General features: G+C 49.0%; 1 long non-coding RNA gene across 2 annotated transcripts in view; it reads left to right on the top strand.

Annotated features, from left to right (window-relative positions):
- Nucleotides 1-704: 704 nt before the first annotated feature.
- The window catches only part of LOC310893988, a 32,730-nt gene continuing 15,410 nt past the window's right edge, over nucleotides 705-18,024 (top strand). The window contains exons 1-2 of one of the 2 annotated variants that reach the window (XR_014579461.1): nucleotides 705-1,813; nucleotides 3,126-3,298. This is a non-coding gene — a long non-coding RNA (uncharacterized lncRNA). Of the gene's footprint in view, nucleotides 1,814-3,084; nucleotides 3,299-18,024 lie in introns of both variants that reach the window. The other variant, XR_014579462.1, reaches the window with a different exon arrangement.

Raw genomic sequence — 18,024 nt, 5'->3', positions numbered from 1 at the left:
TACGAAAGCTCAGAGTAGCCCGACTTTTAAATGTGCAGCGCTGGGCTGGTGGTGTTTTGCAGTGTAAACTGCCTGGATGTGTGATTCAGAACACTGTCCCTCTGTTCCCAGCTAAAAGTATGGCTCAGGGTAGGCTCCAGTGTCTGTCTGTCTGTCTGAGGAGATTGAGCCCTGTGATGCTTGTTCCAGACAGCACAAGCTGGTGGCAGAACATGAGGACATGCATCAGTGATTTTATCTGTGCTGCTTCGGGCTGCTCAGGTGTGCTCTGGGATGAGCTCAGCAGCTCCCAGGGACAGACATTTCTTGCTGTTTGGTGTGGAGTCCGCTGTAAGACTGGCGCTTCTGAATCTTCCTGGAAACACTACTTTTTCAATAATAATAAAAATAATAACAACAACAGTGGTCCCATTCCACCTTCAGTGTCAACCCCCCTAGTTTGGCCAATATGCACATTCTTGTATTTTTGGTAACCTAGTCTGGAAACCTCACCTGGTGGCAGGGTGACACCAGCAGATGCTCCAGCCCTCCTATGAGGTCTGTTTGTGTTTCCAGGAATTTTTCTCTGGTGTTAGCAACACAAGGGGCTCAATGGGATTGTTTTTGCTGTGTCTGGTCATGGAAGAAGTATGTGCATTTCGAGCCAATGGTGAGACCACTGCATCAGGGCTGCATAAACAGAACCTGGTTTAAAAGTAGTCAAAGAGAGTGACCTTGTCCATTCATGTTTGTATCTTACATAAGGCCCAGGAAAATAATGTCGGTACTCAGTGCTCCTTGGCTCACTTTCCCACAAATGTGCAAGGGGATGTGACTGTTGGGGCTGCAACACTTGTCTCTGCAACTGTTGTCTCTGCGCACTGAGGCAGCCGGACAGGCTCTGTCACCTGTCAGCTGTGAGCAAGGTTTGTCTCCTGCCTCCTCTCTCCACTTCCTACCATGCTGTAATCAGAAAAACATCAGGAACAGTCACAAGCACAGTGGGTCTGACTGGGGGCTGCATCCAACATGTTCGTGCCCCAAGAACAAGCAGTGCTGACCCTGGTGCCTCCTCCAGTGAGGATAAGGGAGCACAAGCACGAGCATCTCTGGGCTGGGGCTGTTTGTAGCCTTGGCTCGAAGCCCTCTGCACAGCACCCATTTTGGTCATGCTACCATCTCATGGGCAGCACAGATCCCTGGTTTTGCAACCCGGTTCCACATCCACAGAGGGCAAAAACAAGCTGGGGAGCCCTGTAGGGCTTTGCCCACCTCTGTGGTTGGGTCACAGGACATGCACCGGGCTGTGTTGCTCATCTTTGCTCCCTTGCAAGCTGCAGCCCAGGGTGTCAGTTGCAGCACAGCCTCGTGCACCATCCCACCAGCAAGAGGGAGCTGAATTGGCCCTCGAGCTTGCGGTGAAAGCATGAAAACATTTGGGGTTGTGGCTGGAAAACTCCCCTCACTTAGACACCTGAAGGGAAACCATCCAGATGTTGTCAGGTTTTGGGTTTTTTTGGTCTTAAAGTCTTGAATTTATAAACTAGCCTTGCGGGGATTGTTTTTGTTGTTGTTGTTTCCCCCCAGCTGGCATGGGAAAGATTGATGTGGGGGAGAGGGAAGGGGCTGGCTACTAATTTCTGAGTACTTACAGCTGGCATAATTGGCAACAGGACTGTGTCATCACCATGAGTGTCTCTGACCCTCCTTTTGCAATGGGTCTTTTCCCCACAAAAGCATGGGCCTGAGCTGTTGGGCCTCTTTGGAAGAGGCTGATCCTTGTGGGAAACCCTTTTGATGTTGACTTCAGTAGCATATGGACTAAGCTTTTAAGGTAGCTTCTACAGATTTTTAACAGACCCTTAAATCCAGTCTAGAAATGATATTGCACATTGATGCTATCCAAAAAGGAATGATGAAATATTGCAGACAAAAACCCAATACCCATACTTGTTCCATCTTCAGCCCCAACCTAAACTTTCCCCACCCCCAGGTTTTGCCAGGGCTGTGTTGTGCTTCACAGCACTTTTTGGGTCAGCCAGGCATCCTGGTCCCTGACTGACAGCTCTTCTGGCAAAAGCCTGCAGCATGTATCTGGCCCACGAAGTGCCTTGCCAGCCGTGTTTTAGGTAGATGTTCAGGTCCTGGGAGCATTTCACAATCTTGCTAGAAACCCCTGGGCTGGCTGGAGCACTCCTTGGGTGCTGCGAGGGAGCGTGGTGATGCTCAGCAGCTTGCAGGGTGGAGCTCATCCTCTTGCTTTAAAGCAGCTCGTCATGAATGCCCTAGTCTGAGAGAAAAGGGACAGTGGTGCTTCCCAGTGCTTGTACCCAGGAGAATAAAGGGAAGTGGGACTAGTGGGAGTCTTCAGAAGCCTCTAACTCACCATAGGAGCACAAATATCTTCAAGGGATTGCCCTGGGGTGCTTCTTAAAAAAGCAGCCGGGTTAAAGTGGCTTTGTTAAGTTTGTTCCCATGAATATGATTTTCCCCAGGCATGCTTTTTACATATACCTGTTAGATAAAAGCTACCACACAGTATAAAAAAAGCCAACACACAGGCCTCTTAATTAAAGATATGGGACGAAGGAGGTTCCTCGTACAAACAAGAAAGCGATGAGGTGGTTCTGGTTTAAAGATCCCTGAGAAATAAAGCTGCCTGTGGCTGCTGTGGTGGTCCACCCAGGCTTCTGCACAGAGCCTGGCCTCTGTGAGTGCTGGTGGCTGAGAGACTGGTGGCTCTGTGCCCTCCCCGCTGTTGGCCACCCTGACCGAGCAATGACAGGCATTGGGAACCCCAATGAGAAAGCTGCTCCCGTCAGTTTGCTCTCTGGGACTGGTCCCTCTGGTGTACCCTGCCCCTCTTATCTGCCAGGCTGTCCAGCTGGTGCTAGGAACCCAGTTTCCCCAAACTCCCATGTGATTTTGCAGATACGTGGCGTATTTCAGAGGATGGGCTCCTGTCATGCAAGTGATGGTGGCATGATCATGTCCCTGGATGTGATTGCAGTCCTGGGTCTCCCATCCCTGCTCTGCACTGAGCTTCTCTGTGTTGTCCTTTCGTGGCACCTGGTGAGGGTGGATTTTCAAGTCCCTCTTTTTCAGAGGTGTGGCCACTGATGTGAGACACGGTGATTTTTGCGTAGCTTTTCCCAGCTTGCCCATCATGAGCTGCAGAAATGATCCTGCAGTGCTCAGGGCCTAGGAGCGATGAATAGGTTACTCACCGACAAAGATGCAAGCATCATGTGGAGGAAATCGGAGCAACGACTTGTGCTGGTGGAAGAGCCATCTGTTGGACATGCCTACTTTGTGCCAGGTAATGCAACCATGCCAAAGACTCGCTTTGATGTAAATTCACTCCTGTGAACAAGCCTGTAATCTTATATTTGAAAGCCAAGAAGCTCCTGTTGCTGAAGATTTGGAAGCTGTAAATGCTTTTGTTGGTATGTGATGACAGTAAAGACACATGGGATATGCCTTTCAAAACACATTGGTCTGAGACATTCGGGAGGGAGGGAAAAGGTGGCAAGGAGGTGGAGAGTGTCTTCACCGACTGGGGGCTGTGGAGTGTTTGGTTTGGAAGACCTATGTGCCGAGCCAGATGGGTGTTTGTGGCCTAATGGAAAGGGGCTTCACAGTGCTATCCAGTCTTCCCTACCATAGCTTGTGCTCATATGGGCATTTCGGGAGCTCAGCGACATGCTGAGCCCCCTCCTGAGAGGACAACGTGGTGGTGGGGATGCCAGGAGGAGCTGGGCTGTGTGTAGGGTGGCTGGCTGGTGGGGAAGGATGGTCCTCATGTGCCTGGATAGTGTGGTCACCAGGTATTGGGCCTTGGCTGGCAAAGCCAGGGCTGTGATGGCCCAGGGATGAAAACCACCGTGCCATTGGCTGCCGGGCAGTGCTGACCCATGGAGGAGCATGCTGCCGTGGAGGTGGGCAGACTGGGCCCGGTGTATATACTGGTACGAACACAGGTTTCAAGGAACAGTCTAAAATAATAATAATGGATAATGGAGCAGTGGAACTGACTGGGAAAACAAACAAACAAACAAACAAACAAAAAAACTAATACCAATAGAAAACAGTGCTGCAAGAGCGGTGTGAGATCTGGAAGATAATCCAGACCTAGCAAACCACTGTGAGAGCGACAGCAGTTTATCTAGCACTCCATCAGTCTGCTCATGGGAACCCGTGCAGCAAAATATTTATTCTGAGGGCTAGTTGTGTAGGTGGCCTAGCGTGTTATCGCAGAAACGAAATGTTAGTCATGAGAGCCTACTCGCCAGACATGCCTTCTGCATGCGCCTTCTCGTGCAGCAGCCGGCGTTATCTGCTGGCAGCAGCGGGTCGCTGCCAGCTTGGCATGGGAACGTGGCAGGATGGGACTTGACTTGACGGGGAGCCTGGAAGCCAAGGCTGCTCCGCCAGCACCAGGCGCTGGGGCTGTATTTCCATGTCTAATCGGCCTAATTCGCATTTGAATTAATGCAGCATATGTGAAGGAGCTTACAGCTAACAAGTGGTTGTGGTTTTGTTTTTCAAATCGTTATCTCGCCTTCTGATCAATGAAACTAACTCCGCGGCCTACAAACAAAGCTAACGTACTGAGGCTTCCCAACATAACGAACTCCTAGGTTGGCTCGGTTTTTGGGTGCCCAGCTTTAACTAAGCTTTCAGCGGCTTTTGGAATGCAGGTCCAAGGATGATGGAAGTGGGCTCAGCACAACAGAGGGTCCTAAATTACAGATCCCTAGGTTTTAAGTCCTTAGATCTGGTCTTCCCTTGCTTGCTCACTATTAACAAGGGGTCACAGAGCCACGCAGCACAAGCCTTAGTTTCATACCAGTGTAACTGAATCCAGAAACTTATTCCCTGGTGAGAAATAATGACCAGTTTAACGTCAATGTAGTTGTACAGTTGCTAAGATCATTTTTCCTCCTTTTGGCCGTTCTGATAGAGTTAAAGCAATACAACTCCTAGCATCGACTTTGCTCTTGAATACAAGCAAGCATTTTGTGAAACTTGTTCTGCTTCTGAAGGTTTTGTGCTTCAAAATAATTTTGTTTTATGGTAGAGGTCTCTGGTCAGGTTCTTGGGACATTATTTCTGCAGTTGCCCATTCCTCAATTACTCTATTTATTTACAACATGAATCTCATGAATCTCTTTTTTTTTTTTTTTTTACTCAGGATGTCTTTAATTTTGAAAACAAGATAGAATCAGATGAATACAAAGAAGTTCAAACGCATTTTTTCATTATACAGTTCAGTCATAGAGGGGACACGGCCACTGAAGGGGGCTTGTCCACAGGAGGCAAGCGATGAACTTTCAGGGATGCAAGAAGTCGTTGGCCTCAGACTGCAGCTTGGGGCCGCGTTCAGCAGCCTTGCTTTGCAGAAAAACATCCTTTCATCTCTGTAAAAACTGCATCTCCAGTTTATATCCTGCGGAATCTGATCTGATGGCAGATGTGGCTGCTCTCTGCGGTCCCTGTCACAGCCTTCCTACTTTGGATGGTGCTTCGCTCAGGGACCGAGGTTTTGGGGAGAGGTGAGCGGCTCGTACTGAGCTCTGTGTGGCACAGCTTGAGATGTCCAGGACATGGTTGCCCTTGCCTATTGGGGTGTGTGGTGCTGGGGAGGTTTGGTGCACGTTGCAGGGAGGGAGGAGGCAACTCCACACGTTGTCGTTTGTGCATGTTTGTGGAGTCTTCAGTGAGGGCTTCATCTGTGCACACGTGCAATTTGCTAGTGATCCTTCCTGCCCTGAACACTGCAGTGCATTAATTACTTCTACACTATCTGGAAGGCATTATCAGGTGCTGCAGGGAGACCCAAAGGAGGAAGCTGCAGGACCCGTGGCAGGGAGCTGCAAGGCCTCGTGAAGGAAGCAGAGGAGGCTTTGGTGGGTGCCACGCAGCCGAGGCCTGGTCCCACCCTCATCCCAACTTGCGAAGGCGTTCCCATCCGCCACCACGCTGTTAATTTACATCCCAGCCCAAGTTGCCAGGGTTCTTTAACTATTGTTTTCTTGGTACATATTGATCTTATTCTGTTGCCTAAAGCCATAGAAATAATTAGCAGAAGAGTCTTCCCATCGCATTTGCCATATAGTTAATTAGAAGTTTTATCATATAAAGCATTTGTGTGAGAAAAGCAGACCTTCAGTAACACAAGTCTGTTTTCTCAGCTGGAGTGAAACAGCAGATCTCCATCGACTCTTTCAGGTCCTCATTTTACAATAGCAGCAGAAAAATGGTCCTGGATGTCATGGCAAACCCCAGTGTCTTCTGTTTCAGGCACACTAGGAGACCCTGCAGGTGCTCCAGCGACACTCCTGCTGTTGAGCGGCTTGTGGGGGGATTAAGCTGACTTGGTGCACGTCAGTGTCAATGCTATGTTCCCCCCCGGTGTCCTTTCTGTCACCATGGGAGGGACCTGGCAGGTTGGCAGCATTTCCACACTCTTCATGTTCATCTGGTGCTTAGGACACCAGTCTGTCCACAGGTTCAGGACTCTGGGTCTCAACATAGCAATACTAAATGCTGAGCCCTTCGTCCTGTTTCTGCTAGGGCTTTCTCCCATAGGAGGAGTGCCCTCCATGCATTACCCAGCTTTGCTGTGGCAGGAAGGCTTTTCTTGGCTCAGAGTGCCAAGTCTCTGGCTGAGATGAACCAAGCAGCCGCCTCCTGTCCCTCTCTTTCACCCTGGACCCTAGCAGTGGGTGCTGCGTCCTGCTTGGGAGGTGGCCATCCATCCATCCACGCTGTGTCCACCCCTCCTGCACAGCGTGGTGGTGCCAGGCCATGGTTCACAGAGGGGGAGATGGCAGCCTTGAAGGTTTGCATGCATGTTTGAAGGTGGCGATGGTGGATCAGTGTGTGCTGAGTGTTGCTTGTTGTGACTGCTGACTGCAAGCTCAACCTTCAGGTGCTGCTGGGAGTGGCGGAAAGGCGCTCTGATGGTGTGTCTGTATTTGTGTGTATACAGGGCAGAGATGAAAAAGAGACTTGCACATGCCAGTAGGTAATTTGGGTATTGACAATGAATCTCTCCCTTGTAAACAGGTGGCTTAAATGCAGCTGATGGCCTAGAGAGAATAATGTTTATTCCTGAAATGAAGGCTCTTCAGCAGGCTTTTCTGGCCATAGTCCAACTCCTGATATCCATTACTTAAATCAGAATAGGCAATGTGTGTCCCAGAGAAGAACTGAGGATGGTGGCTGTCTGAAGGTGTAAGTCAGTCTCACCTCCCAAAAAGCATCTCCCATAAAGCAGGGTGGAAGCATATGCTTGGATCTCTGTCTTTAGGCCTCCAGCTCTCTGCAGAGGTGCCGTGCCAGGCGGCTGGTGCTCCTCTGAAGCTGCTGGCAATTAAGCACCCATTCCTGTTTGTGATGTGTAGAGAGAGGTCGTGCTTTGGTGGGGAGTGCAAGATCGGCCACCGTTGAGTAGCGCTGCCTCATGCTACATGCTTCATGCTGAGATGGGGTCTCAGCACATGGAAGAGCAGTTGAATACACGGGCTGGTAGCATTTCTTTGGAGGGGTCCCTGGTCAGCGAAGTGGGGTGGGTGGAGGTGCAGAGCAGGACCCCGGGGAGGGCCCTCTCAGCAGAGACCAGCATTTCAGCCGGTTCTGCTTTCAGGTCCTCTACTGCGAGCTGCTGTAAGCTGCGTGCCTTTTATTTCTGCAGCCACTGTCCTACTTGCATGGTAAGCTCTTTGGGCCTGGGTGCTATTTGTCTTCCTGTTGTGCCCTGCAGCCTTGGTTTGATGTGATGCTCTGCGGGCACCCGAGGTGGCTCCTGGGGTGGGGGCGCAGGCGGGCAGCCCGCCCGGGGGGCACATCCTGAACCTGGGCTCCAGAGATCTGAATTGCCTTCTGGATACTCTGCTTAGCACCCAGGGCTGGTATAAGCACCCAAGCTAGATGCCTAAAGCTAGTCTAAGGTAGTCAGACTATCCTCATCCTCTCTCCGTATGTATTTTTTTTATGCACATGCACATTCTTATATGATTGATTCTTGTGTGGTCATTTCCACCAAAAGGCTCTTCTACACACAGTCAGTGTTGTGGTGGCCTTTGCCTGGATAACCAACATGTGTTGAATATTGTCCTGCAGCTGTATTTGTTGGAGCCTGCAAAGAGGGCTCATCTATTGCTCGTGTGCCTCCAGATTGAGGTTTGAGATGCGTATTCAGTTTGGTTGATGTTAGAGTGTATTTAAAAATATAATTTCTCTAAGCCTTTTCCAAATGTTTCTGTTGCACCACTGGAAAATGAGAAGTTCTGCTTGCTGAAAGCCCCCTTTCTCTTAGATCTCTGTCAATGCCTTGCCTAGCTTAGATAAAATACCCACATCACAGCTCACAGCTTCTATCATGTTAGAAGAGAACTTCTCATCTGAGTCTTGCACAAAAGAGCCTATAACCTCAAAACAGCTGTAACTGAATGAGCAGCAGCTGGGCTATAAATTGGTTGCTTCTTCGGAGACAGCATTTTTTTTTTCTCTTTGAGTAGCTGGCCAAGCTATATTGTTTGCTCCTTTTTAATTTAAAGCAAATTTACTCTCTCAGCTGTGCTAAAGGAAGATGGCACCATCGTTACAGCTGCTGTGCCCGACAGAGGCAGCTGATCAAGTGGCAGACCTTTCCGGTGTGTCGTGGAGAGATCCCTGCGAGTGTTTCCCAGGCACAACCCGCCCGCCTGCAGCAAGCAGCTGCCTCTGGGTGTCTGAGGTTTTGCCCTCGGCACAAGCGCGCCGGGCAGGCTACCGCGCGGGAAGGCAACGCGAAGCCCCAACTAGATCTGCCAGCAAAACGGCTTGTTATCTACACCCCGCCGGAGATGAAAGGAGCCCCGTCTGGCTATTTAAACTCTTTGAATGAGCGCGTTGTGACTGAAGTAGATTAAGGTGGAAGGCAGGTTATGGGTAAGTAGGGATGCTGAGCTGACACAGCAAGATTTGGAAATCCCATCCACTTGTGACCTCTCATTTAGAGCAGGCTGTTGTGTGTAGCTCTGAAATGAACCCTCATTAGTTCTGGGCTGGAAACAAGAGAGTCTGCTTACATCCCCAGCAGTGGGAAGGTGCCCATTAGCATTTTTAAATGGTGGAGGATGGAGAGGGCAGCAAATCCTTGAGTGTCTGCTGTGGTTAAGGTAGACTCTGAGTCTCCCAGATACTTAAAGCTGCATGTGATGAGAAGCAAGACAGTCAACGGAGTCAGTGTTTTGATTTCAGTAGGCTTTGTGATAAGGCTATGTGGAAAGTTCACCAAAGCCATTTCAAGTCTTGCCCATGATCTATACGTATTAGGACAATGCCTTGTTTCCACATAAAACAAGACATTTCACAGCTCAGAGTTGCTTATCTCATATGTGGTGAAAGCAGCAATTCTGTTGCTGGAGAGCAGGAATCTGTAGTTTCTTATTATCAGATATATCTTTCCTGGGGTTGATCTTTCAGCCTCTCTAAAAAACTCAGGAGCTACTAAAGTCGCAGCTGGCATTTATCCCCAAAGTGATTTTCTTGGCAAGGCTTCAACAGGTAGGCTTTAGCAGGAGGAAAGGAGGGGTAGAAGTTGGAATTTCCCTCTGCAATTAATTGTGATCAGGAAAGTGTTCTCCTTGCACACCTACAGGTAACCTTCAGGTGGGATGCTCCTGGAGTCCTTTCCAACGAGCAGGAGGTGTTGTGTCTGGAGTCTTCTACTTAAATGTCATTTATCAAGGGGTTTCCCTTCCAGCAGCTGCCCAGCATTTTGAAGTACACTTTGAGGAAAGGTAATTGTTATCGCTGCAGAAAAATATTCCACTTGTTGAATGAATTCAAATGAATTCTTCAGTCCTCTCCAGACAGCATCTCAGCCCAGACTGAGCTGGCCAAAGCAGATTGCTATCATCCTAACTAGCTCAATGCTGCCCTAATGAATTTCTGGCTTGAGGATGAACTTTCCTCTCAAAACATGCATGTCTGCAAACACAACTGTGAATGTAGCAGGTGGAGAGGTTGCAATCCAGCATGCTGCTTCAGATATAGATCTGCCTTGAAACAGCAACCTGGGCCTGATTCCCCTTGCCAGGTCTTTCAGTGGCTTTACTGTATGTGCGAGGCATGGGGCTGTGCCTCGACACAGCAAGGAGAAGAGGGAGGAGCAGGAGCTGGCATCGTCAGGGAACAGGATGGGAAAAGGGGAGCCTGGTGGGAAACCAAGCTCCTTATCCCTGTGCCATTTCTGATGGGGATGGTGTTTGCAGGGCTGTTGAGGGACACCGTGTCCCTCGCTGGGTGCATGTAATGTGAGTTGTGGGAACTACTGATCAGTACAAGGTTGGAGGATGTCTCTGACCTGAGGAATTATTTCCACAAATGTTCTGCTAACCTCAGAAGCCGGTGAAAACTGCTCTCATCTAAACCAGATCTACGCAGAAACAGGATCAGGTCTTGCAAAATATTTAGTTATTGCACCCGATATGTCCGGGTAATTCAGCAGACAATAGCTGCTTTCTCCTCTGACAAGAGCTTCACTGATTGCCCAACTGGGCAGGGAGAAGAAACGTGGAGCAGGGTTCCTGCAACAGCAGCTCCTGGAGCAGTGCGGACAGTGGTGCCAGGGAGGTGTGCAGGGGAGAAAGGCCAGGCACCTGTAATGTGAAGTGAAAACCCAAACCAAACCAGGGAGTCAAAGCATTGCTGGCAGCTCCTGTTTGCTTTTCTATCCGATTTGCTTTAGCAGCCAAGCAGGCCCTGCATTTCTCTGGGAGCCCGGGCGCCCTGCATGGTGTGGAGCCTGGGATGGCAGCTGTCTCCGGACCACAGGTGCTGGGGGCTCCCTTTGGGTCTCTGCTTCAATCCTTCAGCTTGCCCTGAAGCTTCTCCCTTCCTCATTTCTTACACAGGAAAGGTTTTTATCCCCCACTTCGCCCTGTGGCAAGGTGCATCAAGGGCAGCGTCTGTCTCCCTGGCGGACTTGTTGTTCTCAAACTCTCCTCTTGTTCACCTTGCTGGCTTGGGACTCTGCTTCTTGCTGTGAGGCTGCCCTTCCACTCCAGTTGCAGTTTCACCCCTCCACCTGTGATGAGGGGTCCTGGTGCTGCTTTGGCCCAGGCTCTTCCTTGCAGCGAGCAGGACCTTACAGCCTTGACAAATCCTCCTGCACGGGGCTGGAGCTGACTCATGAGAGGAGCTGCGTGCACACTCTAGCGAGGCGCTGAGCCAAGGACAGAGAGGGACAGGGCTTGGCACCTGACCGAACATTGCCGTCTCCTCGTGTGGGTGTGCAGAGCCGTTCCCGCGGGGATGTTGAACCAGTCCTGTTTGCAGTGTTTGGCTGCTGGTGAGCCTCTGCCTCGGGGCAGGAGACTGGCGTGGCACGCAGGCGGGCACAGAGGAGCAGCAGGATCGTGGGTATCGCTGTGAGTTACCAGGATCCACAGGGCTCCCGCAGGAGGAGGACAGGGCTCAGACCCCACGGCCTCTTGCCCTTATGCCTTCCTGGGCGCAGCACACCTACCCCTGAGGCAGGCTGGTTCAAGGATATTCGTTTAGTGTTGCCTCTTCCACTGCCTTTTGGTCTTGCTCTTACGTGTGTGTTTGTCCGATGAGCTGGAGAAGCAGGTTGCACCTCTCCTTTCAAGGTGTTTAGGTCACCCCGTGATTCTCCTGCCCTCCTAGCCCCAGCTGGCTTCTCCAACTCCAGCCTGCTGGCATCTGCCTCAGTTTCAAAACAGGGAAAGAAAAACACAAAAACTCTGTGTTTTTCCTTTTTAAATAGGTCTTACGCTTTATTTTTAAAATGAGTAAATGCCTCCAAAAGAGGAAGTGACAAGGGAGAAGGGGAAACTAGTGACTATCAAGATGCTTGGCTCAGTTGAATCACTCAGACTGCCTTTCTGAAGTTAACTTCCTGCGCTGCCAAAAGCACTTACAATAAATGTATTTCAGAAAAAAAATGAGAGTGATCTTGTCAGTTTCTCTCTGAAAAAAACAGAAAGTACTTTTTGACAGTGGATCACCACGTGCTATTACATGATGTGGGAGTCTCCAGTGAGCCATTTTCCTGCAAACTGATTTGAGGAAGAATTACTCAGCAGAAGTTCCCTTCAAATATGTTGAGACATATGCAGGTTTCAGCTGCTTCCTAAAAGCAAAACAAGCCTGCACCGTGATTTTAAAAAGATCAGGTATATTGATAAGGGCCTCCCGAGAGATGAGTTACTCCGATTGTTGGGGCTCCTGCTGGAGGGTTACTTGTTTTGTCCAGACCTGGCTCTGGCTGACCAAGGCTGAACTGCTGTGGCTGGGATCCCATGCAGGGCTTGTGCTTACTGTGCAGAAGGTAGCAATAGCTCTGCTGTCTGATGGACACAAAGAAACTCATGGTGCTTCAGTAATGCTAGGGAGCAAATGAAGTGGAGTCCTCTGATGTAAAAGTCCCATGGCGTGTGGGCGGGCTGCAGTCACTACAGCCTCCACCCCAGTTTGGCAGGAGCTGGACTCTCCAGGAACAAGACTGTGGGATTGCAGGCCATGAGCCATCACCCATCCCTTCTTCTGTGCTTCAAGAAGTGAACCTGAGCAGGGTTTGGCTTTTGTTTTCAGGATAAAGGCTGGTTTGGGGTATGAGTCCTTTAAAGCTATTTTTCACGGGTTGGTCCCTCACCTGGAGCACCAGGGAGAAGACCATATGGGAAGCAAGATGCTGCTGGATATTTCCTTCAAGGTCCTGCTGCTTCCTCCTACGCAGTGCCAGGTGCCTACACACAAGACGTAGTACCAGCAGTGCTACCGTTTCTGCGCATACCCTTCCTGCTCACCATCAGTGTGAGTGCTTGGCGCACAGTGGCTATCGGATTGTGGTGGAACAGAAGGGAGGAATTCAGATTCTTTCTGGTTTCCAGTAGGATATGGCACAACAGTGCTACCTGTGAGGTGTTCATATCTTGAGGTTTCTCAGTATTAGCCCTAAGAGCTGGTGGGAGTGGAGCGTTCCCGAGAAGTGATCAGCGGAACAGCAATTTCCCGCAGCTGCTGCTCCATGTGAGGTGCTGGGAATCAGTCCTCCTCTGATTCACTACCTGCTGTCCCCAGGGCCAGACCGTTCCCAGCCTGAGGGCTCCGCGCGCTCTCGCAGTGCAGAGGGGTCAGTGAGTCCCTGTGACTGCCTTGAACGGAATAGAGTGGAAACGGTTCCCAGAAACACATTACAATTGGAATGGAAAGAATCAAGGCTAAATCGGAAACTGAAGAGAGCGTCCCAGGCTCAAAGCCTCAAATACAAGGAAAACATCCTTCACCTCTCAGAAAGGAGTGTTCACAGTTTACCACTGGCAAAAAATTCTCCAGGTTATCCAGAATGCTCTTCCACTTTTCCTTGTAAACCTGATGCACTAGAAGACAGAAGCAAAGGAGTAATTTAGATGCAAAGAACATTCACTGTGCTTGCACCAAGCCCCTTACATTTTATAGGAACACTTTAAACAGTGAAGGACCTTTGAGAGGAGTCACCAGGTCCAGTAGTATAGGAAGTGGTCCACATGCAGGAAGACTGGGTAGATTATGTAGGCAAAAAAATGTTTTAACAATTATTTTATGGTCTTACCGGAGTAAGTAATTCCTGTGTGCTGATCCTGTCACTTTTTTTTTTTTTTCTCTTTGTGAAGCCTTTATAAGGAGATAACAAACTTTAAATTGAAGTAACCTGTGGTTTCTTTTTTTTTCTTTTTTTTTCTTTTCTTTTCTTTTTTTTTTTTAACCCACACAACTATTTTTCCTGCTCAGTTGTTGAATGGTTTATAATGTGACGTATGCTGAATTTCAGGTACCATTGAAATGATTTCAGCGAAACTGCAAATGTAGAAATAAGGCAAAACCTTGCCTTTATGCAAAGGAAAGCAAAGCAAAGACTACAAAAAAGGACTTTCCCAGGCTTTTTCTATTTCTTCTTTGATGTCATTTCATCCGATATTTATTTGAAAATCTAAACATGAGAACATGTACTTCCTGTGCCTGACACTGTTTCTATTTCTGAAGTAAAGGAAATGATTATTTTCCTATTCACTTATTTCTTTTGTACTGATTCAGCCACAAATGTTAGTTGACCTCAGCTGGATACGGATCTGTCCAGGCTTTTCTGTTTTGCTCCTTGTGAAATCTTGCATCTGTGCCTGCATGAGTCCTCTCCCACCTTTTTGGTTTCCCAACCTGTGTTTTTATTTACAGTCTGTAGCAGGCAGTCTATTGCTGTGTGCCCAGAAACCACAATGAGTGTGAGTGTAGAGTGGTAGCAGACCACACCATACACACGCTGATATTTTTATGAAGTCGGCCTGGTCATTTTCAATAACCCTTGCTGGTACAGGAAGATGACGTCTGGTGTTGTGATCATACCAAAAATCCCCCGTTGTTTTTGGCATGAATCAACTTAGAGTTGTTCCTGTTTGAGATGCAAAACCCGAATCCCAACGCCCAAATGCTGCAGTGCGATGAAGCTGTGTGGGCAACCCCAGTGCCCCCAGACCCACAACCCAGCAATCTCTATCTAATGATAAGGGCTTATTATTAAATTCCTGTTTTTGTGATACTGGGTACGCATAAGGCGTACATGGGTGGTCTGATGGTGGCACGCACCATATATCTCGTTGTTCAGCTTCCTGACTTGGTGCTTCTAAACACATACTGTAGCCTTCAAAGATGCGTATGTGCTTAACGCTCTATTCTGAAACTTGAGTATTTATAACAACAAATAGTTGTTCAAATTACTTTCCGGATTCCATTGTTTAGCTTGACTTGATAGTTTAGGATTTGGTAACAGATCTTCAAGATCTGTCTTAGAGCTGCGGATTTGAAACAAGGACCTATCCTGTTGCTCATTCTGTGCCAAAAGTTAAACTGCTGGCCCATTTCTGCAGGTATCTTGTTGGAGCAAATGCTTCTGTCTAACAAGTTACTATGGGAATGCCTCCTGAAAGCACATAGGTACATCGTATTGCATATCTGTGGGAACGGTTCCTCCTCTCCACAGAAAGCCATGTGTCCCTGCTGACTCACACAGCGTAAGGAGCCATCCCATAATTTTGGTGGAAGGTCTGCAAGACAGGGTCCAAATCTGAGGAAACATGCTATGCCAATCTTTATGGTTCAGCAAGGACTTTCCCTCTTCTGATCTACTTTGCTGTGGGCCAGATGGGATGGCAAGATTTGTAACATCTTGTAGCAGTGGCACCAGTTCCTTCTCTTGTCTTTTATTTAGGATGAGGTGGATGGTGAAGAACAGTTTGATTTCTGGAGGAAAGCTCTTAGGCCTTTTCAGAGCAGACTGCAGTCTCCTTGATGACAGCATGTTTTGGGAGACTGCGATGCTTCTTGTTCTGTGAAGTGGTACAAACAAAAGGGGTGTTTAGTTGGCCAGGGTCACTCCTGATGTCCTGTACTATGGTGCCTTTCCCCAGCATGGCCAATAAGGACCAGGTGTGCACACAGCTGGTCTGCCAGGGTGCTCAGCACTGGCCCTTTCAGCACACACAGAAAATACTTAAAACTTCTGCAGACAAGGATTATGGCGGGCTGCCCAAGGTCACAAAGAAAGTCAGGGCAAAAAGGAGATGTGAATCTAGATCTTTATGCGCTACACTGGGTCTATGGCTACCAGACCTGCCTTTCTCCTCTCTGTCCTTGGCTTGGGGTAGCTCACTTTTTCCTCTGTAGTTTAAAAAGTCCTCCCTGGCAGCTGGCAGAAAGCATTTCATTCTGCACAGGGCTTCTGAAATTGAGGTATAGCTGATGCAGATCACTAAGTGATGTCTCTCCCCAGCTGTGTGAGGCTGTTTGTGAGCTCTCTCTTCTCTTCCAGCGTTGGCCATAAGACTGAGAAACCTCCCAGTTTTGCTTTGTGTCCATTTTGTGGTGAAGCTGATGCCAGCTGATTTCTGTCTGTTTCTCTACTGGCATGAGTTTTATTTTACTAAATCTTCTAAATGGCTGTGCACGGGAGAAATTGCAGCTGGATTTTTTCAGGAGGTCTTGATGAGCAAGAGCAGTGGAAATGCCACACTGCTTCCCCACAGAAAAAGCTCCTGATGAGCTGAAGCAAAACACGAGCTCGGAGTGGGAGCAGCAGCTTCCTCCCTGAAGGCTGATGGAAGATTAGGCGTGCTTACATGACCCACAGAAAGAGATGCTGGTTGCCTGTGTCTGTCTCGCCTGTGACGCAGACCCAGTGGGGCTAAATCTGCATGGGATGAAATTAAGCGGACCTCCCCAATAGCAACAGAGCCACCAGGGGCTGGCACTGTGGTTTTGGATTTAAATACTCTCTGCAGTGATGTGGTTGATCAGAAAAGAGAAAAGGGATGGCTTGTAGCCCTCGGGAAGCCATGTCTGCTCAAGAGTGTCCTGAGAAGCTGCCCGCGTTTGCTGATGCCAGGTCAGCTCTCCTGGAGCTACTGCTTGCAGCCTGCGGGATTGCGCAGCGCCAAGTCGGAGGAATGCTACGCCACGCCTGGGGCCTCTAGACATTGTTGTCCTACAGATAAATAACAGGGTTTGAGCTGCTGACGTTGCTTGTAACACTGTGAGTCAGGTTTTCCAAAGAACATGGTGCCTGATGTGCTGAGCTGGGGGAAAAGCTGGCTTTGCATTTAGGTGTCTGCTGGCGCACCGTGCCCTCAAGAAAGTTTGGTGCTCTGCTGCGGGATCTGCGTTTTCATGGGTTTTGTGGCTCATATCTTCTGCTCAGCCTTGAGGCTAGCCTAGCCTCACTGGCTCTGTGCTGCTTCCCTTGATATGATACCCCAGTTCAGGGTGGGCTTGTGCTTGCCCGCCCCCTCGATTTTGAGGATCTCCAGCTGGCTTTGTTCCTGGAGAGGCAAAGAAGGCCACCTTGCCCTTGCTGGCCTTCACAGATGAGACTGTTCCTGCCCCCTGCAAAGCCTGGGAAGAGCCAGGCATTGCAAGAGGCATATTTAAAATGAATAGAGAAAGGTGTGTCTTTGCACAAGGTTCTGTTCAGCCTTGGAGCAAAAAAAAAATCCACTATGGTTATTAAATACACAGAAACTACTTCTGTCTCAGGAAGTCCCTGAGCTGTATAGTGCCAGACTATGGGTCTGTATTCAGGGGGAAACATCACTGTATGCCTGTGCTCCTCTTACACTCTTCCAAACTGGAGCCTGGCTGGTTTCAGCGAGCGGAGGTGTAGCAGGATGGGCTTGGGTGCCACCCCGTGCCTCTGCTCCTGGGCCTTGCCGTTGTACGCGGCCCTCCTGGGGGCCGAGGTGGTGCCTGAGGGGCAGCTCCGGCCTGCACCGCCAGGGGAGAGAGACCAGGCGGGCTCCAATCCCCTGTGTACCGGGCGATTTCTGCTTAGGACTGTGTTTATTGTTAAAAAAGGAAATACAGCTGTCTGCTTTCCTCACTGCATCGATACCAAGAAAAACCACAGAGATGAAACTGTCACAGGACAAACCCCAGACCTTCTCAAAATGATTCCAGCTGTGCTTCTCTTTTTGTGTAACATAGAGGGTTTAATATTTTCACTGGTTTTCTCTGTGTGTGTTGTTGTTGTTGGTTTTTGTTTTTTGCCTTAGGCCACAGACCAGACACAGTGTCAAAGGCAAATGTCAGGGTAAACACTGCAAGTCCAGTTGGCTCAGCTACCCTGAAGGGGTCACTCCTTTGGCCTACTGTCTTCCCTTTCCCTGTATTATTATTTCCCATTTTTCCTTTTTTTTTTTTTTGTGTGTGTGTGTGTAGTGATTTTAGACATTGTAGTTCAGCTATGAGACTCTCCTTGTGCCCCACTTCTGACCCTGATGCAGCAGTAGCTCTGAGCATAGACCATACACATCTGTAGGGAGAGAAATACTAGCATGCCCAGCCCTCCCTACTACAGCAGTGGCTGTGCCACCTTGCAAGCTGTCCATGGAACCCGTGTGCTTGCCTTTTTGGGCAGCTTATTTCTCTTCTGTGAGGAAAAGGCTGAAGTCAACCTGGAAGCATTGTGAGGACAGCCAACTAGACCATGCTATTTAAATGAAA

Source organism: Anser anser (genome assembly GCF_964211835.1).
Source record: "Anser anser genome assembly, chromosome: 1".
Classification (NCBI taxonomy): Eukaryota; Metazoa; Chordata; class Aves; order Anseriformes; family Anatidae; genus Anser; species Anser anser.
The sequence above is the reverse complement of the archived record's forward strand: the minus strand, read 5'-3'. Positions and strand labels throughout refer to the sequence as shown.